The 4,364-nt window shown below is 57.2% G+C and overlaps 2 non-coding genes across 2 annotated transcripts; both read left to right on the plus strand.

Annotated features, from left to right (window-relative positions):
• Positions 1-562: 562 nt before the first annotated feature.
• LOC142794773 (small subunit ribosomal RNA) lies at positions 563-2,377 on the plus strand. The gene has a single exon (XR_012892609.1). It is a non-coding gene; the product is annotated as a small subunit ribosomal RNA (ribosomal RNA).
• A 1,719-nt stretch (positions 2,378-4,096) lies between these two features.
• LOC142794771 (5.8S ribosomal RNA) lies at positions 4,097-4,249 on the plus strand. Its single transcript, XR_012892607.1, has one exon. It is a non-coding gene; the product is annotated as a 5.8S ribosomal RNA (ribosomal RNA).
• Positions 4,250-4,364: the final 115 nt, after the last annotated feature.

A 4,364-nucleotide genomic window follows, 5' to 3' on the forward strand; every position in this document is an offset into this window, starting at 1 on the left:
TCGCTGCTATTATGTGGGGGTTCTCGTGAGCGGCGTACGCGAAAGCGACCGGGTGTCTGATATGCGGCGGGCTTCGGCCTCGTCAAGCGTGTCCTCGGGTCTGCTCCAGGGGAATCCACGGCAGTCGTCTGCAGCCTCATCCGCTTGATGCGTTAGGGGCTGGTTGTCGGACGGTGCCGTTTTACCACGATATCGAGGTGTGTTCCGTGTCGTCCTCGGGCGATTCAGATGCGAAAGCGCCGAAGACGCGGGCGTGACCCGTCGTCTGGCGGCTTTGCAGTCTCGGCTCCGTTGCTAGTTCCGGCCGGTCCACCGACAGTGCAGCGGGCTTGGGCAACCCGCACGGCGCGACCGAGTCGATGCAACGAAAAAGAGCGAGCATGAACGTGCTTCTTGCCGCACGGCTCCCACTCGTCTTTCGGGAAGGTTGTGCCGTAGCGAGCTCGAACGCCGTCATCTCGGAGTGCAAAATAAGCGTGTTGGGGCGCCTGAAGGTGGCCTCCGCCGCACACAGACTGCGTCCGGCCCGCCGAAGGCGAGGACGGACGCGCAGTCGAACGATTACCTGGTTGATCCTGCCAGTAATCATATGCTTGTCTCAAAGATTAAGCCATGCATGTCTAAGTACATGCCGAAATAAGGCGAAACCGCGAATGGCTCATTAAATCAGTTATGGTTCCTTAGATCGTTTCTTCCTACTTGGATAACTGTGGCAATTCTAGAGCTAATACATGCAGTGAGCCTGGAGCCCTTTGGGTAACGGGTGCTTTTATTAGACCAAGATCGATCGGGTTTCGGCCCGTATTGTGTGGTGACTCTGGATAACTTTGTGCTGATCGCATGGCCACGAGCCGGCGACGTTTCTTTCAAGTGTCTGCCTTATCAACTTTCGATGGTAGGTTACTTGCTTACCATGGTTGTTACGGGTAACGGAGAATCAGGGTTCGATTCCGGAGAGGGAGCCTGAGAAACGGCTACCACATCCAAGGAAGGCAGCAGGCGCGCAAATTACCCACTCCCGGCACGGGGAGGTAGTGACGAAAAATAACAATACGGGACTCTTTTGAGGCCCCGTAATTGAAATGAGTACACTCTAAATCCTTTAACGAGGATCAATTGGAGGGCAAGTCTGGTGCCAGCAGCCGCGGTAATTCCAGCTCCAATAGCGTATACTAAAGCTGCTGCGGTTAAAAAGCTCGTAGTTGGATCTCAGTTCCAGACGAGTAGTGCATCTACCCGATGCGACGGCTCGGACTGAACATCATGCCGGTTCTTTCTTGGTGCACTTCATTGTGTGCCTCGAGATGGCCGGTGCTTTTACTTTGAAAAAATTAGAGTGCTCAACGCAGGCGAGTCGCCTGAATAAACTTGCATGGAATAATAGAACAAGACCTCGTTTCTGTTCTGTTGGTTTTTGGAATACGAGGTAATGATTAAGAGGGACGGACGGGGGCATTCGTATTGCGGCGCTAGAGGTGAAATTCTTGGACCGTCGCAAGACGAACTACTGCGAAAGCATTTGCCAAGAATGTTTTCATTGATCAAGAACGAAAGTCAGAGGTTCGAAGGCGATCAGATACCGCCCTAGTTCTGACCATAAACGATGCCAACCAGCGATCCGCCTGAGTTACTCAAATGACTCGGCGGGCAGCTTCCGGGAAACCAAAGTATTTGGGTTCCGGGGGAAGTATGGTTGCAAAGCTGAAACTTAAAGGAATTGACGGAAGGGCACCACCAGGAGTGGAGCCTGCGGCTTAATTTGACTCAACACGGGAAAACTTACCCGGCCCGGACACTGGGAGGATTGACAGATTGAGAGCTCTTTCTTGATTCGGTGGATGGTGGTGCATGGCCGTTCTTAGTTGGTGGAGCGATTTGTCTGGTTAATTCCGATAACGAACGAGACTCTAGCCTATTAAATAGGTGCGGGGTTCCCAGCACCTTACAACCTTCTTAGAGGGACAAGCGGCTCCTAGCCGCACGAAACAGAGCAATAACAGGTCTGTGATGCCCTTAGATGTCCGGGGCCGCACGCGCGCTACACTGAAGGAAGCAGCGTGTCTTTATCCCTGTCTGAAAAGACTGGGTAACCCGTGGAACTTCTTTCGTGATTGGGATAGGGGCTTGCAATTGTTCCCCTTGAACGAGGAATTCCCAGTAAGCGCGAGTCATAAGCTCGCGTTGATTACGTCCCTGCCCTTTGTACACACCGCCCGTCGCTACTACCGATTGAATGATTTAGTGAGGTCTTCGGACCGATGTCCGGCGCGGCCTTTCGGTTGCGCCGGTCTGTTGGAAAGATGACCAAACTTGATCATTTAGAGGAAGTAAAAGTCGTAACAAGGTTTCCGTAGGTGAACCTGCGGAAGGATCATTAACGGATTGTGAAGGGTGAGCGCCTCAGCTGCGTCTGCGCCCGACACTTTCTGCCGCTGACCCCGTTTGGACGCGGGGTCGGCTTTTCCCCACGGGGCTGCCTGAATGTGGAGCGGCACCCCGTGACAAATTGTTGCGCCCAGCGGACGCCAACACCGCGACCTTGGACGGTCGGCCAGGTGGCGGACGCGGGTACAAACGGCGCAACGCACTCATAGGTCGGCTTTCGACCCGCCACTGCACCGTGGCTCGAAGCGCTCGAAATGCGCGACCCGACCGCTGCGGGACCGCCTAGTACTGTAAACAGGAGCGGCGGAGCGCGAACGGCGAGTCGTGGTTACGTCGGTAGAAGGCGAGGCTGCGCGTTCCCGAAACGCCAGCCGAGTGCCCTCCCGACCGTTCGAGCGTGCAAGAACGAGACCCGACAATCGCGCGGCGACTGCCAAGTACGAGAGGAACGGCACAAGCGTCGGCGGTCGGTCAAGGAACTGGCGATGTGACGGGTCCGCTGTGCACCAGTGCATACCGTCCCGCCGTCCGCGGCAAGCGCCTCCGCGTCCTCGGGTGACGGAGGCTGCCGGTCGGTTCTTGCAGGCGAGGGATCTCGCTGGCACCGGTTCGCGTTGACGCGCGGCCGGTCATGGCACGGCGATGCGACGGCCGAGGTGCGCAGTACTCGATGGAGGAACCGCACGCTCCGATGACCGTCCCGCCCTCCGCGGCGTATGCGTACCGACCGTAATGGTTGCAGCAGCGCCGGCCGGCTTTTGAATTCGCCACACGAAACACGGTGCGAGATCGCGGTTAGGGGAGCGTCGACGTTGCCAGGCGTTTTGCTTGCTGCCGAGGGAAAGGCGGCACGGCCACGTCGCGCTCGTCGCGATTAGCGGGTCTGCGCGCTTTGGGAAGGTGCCGCAACGACTTGCCGAAAGAGGAAGCACGGAAGAACGAGGGACTTGGACGTCCCGACAATTGAACGCACTTGCGGCCAGGCCCTTGCTGGCTTCGTTCTTCCGCCTCGAGTAGGCTCGTACGCGGCTCCGGCGCCGAAAGTGGTCCTTGGCACCGACTTCGGTGGACGTGGGAAGTGCCGCGCAAGTACGGCGCGCCTGGCTCCACCTGTTGGCTAAAGTAGGCAGCCGGATCGGCATTTTGGTGTGCGGTGGCAAACCGTGGATGCGAAAAAAGCTTGTGCGATTTCGTGGAACAAAAAGCGGGGGTCCCCCTTTTTATGCGGAGGAGACCGACCCGCCTGCCGTGGTGAACCGCGACGCCACGGTAAAAACGGGAGAGGCTTGTCGATGGGACCGTGCAATCCCGCGCTCCACGGAGGCCGGGAGGCGGCCGCCCGAGGAAATGTGTAGCCGTCGAGGCCCGCATCTGCGTGCACTCTTATCCAAATGGGTGTACCGCAGGCATTTTCTGGTTAGGCGGGCCAATGAGAGCGAGCACACAACGATACCTACGGGTCCGGCTTGGAGAACCGGCTTCGACGCCTCCCGAGTATTTATAGAGGGGTGGACCACGAAAGCACTCGCAAGTAGCGAAAGCGAAACGCCGTCCGAAACACACCGTTTGCTCGATTTGCGGCAGCCGAAAAAGGCGCGGCAGAGTTTTGGAGTCCAAGCGTGCGCTGAAAAGCGCCCTTCTTGGCCACTGTTTGGCCGAGTGCCAGAAACGTTTGGTTTGACTGTACGGAATTGAACAAACACTTTTTCACGACTCTAAGCGGTGGATCACTCGGTTCTCGGGTCGATGAAGAACGCAGCCAGCTGCGAGACTTGGTGTGAATTGCAGGACACACTGAGCACTGATTCTTTGAACGCACATTGCGGCCTTGGGTCTTCCCTTGGCTTCGTCTGTCTGAGGGTCGGATCACATATCAAGAGAGCCTTCGGCGCACAAGGGAACGTGAGCCGTCGACTCGTTTTGACCGCGTCGGCAACACGGACAGCACGCTGAACACCTCACAGCGAGCGCCAACAGCG

The sequence above is a fragment of the Rhipicephalus microplus genome, unplaced genomic scaffold (genome assembly GCF_043290135.1).
Source record: "Rhipicephalus microplus isolate Deutch F79 unplaced genomic scaffold, USDA_Rmic scaffold_497, whole genome shotgun sequence".
Classification (NCBI taxonomy): domain Eukaryota; kingdom Metazoa; phylum Arthropoda; class Arachnida; order Ixodida; family Ixodidae; genus Rhipicephalus; species Rhipicephalus microplus.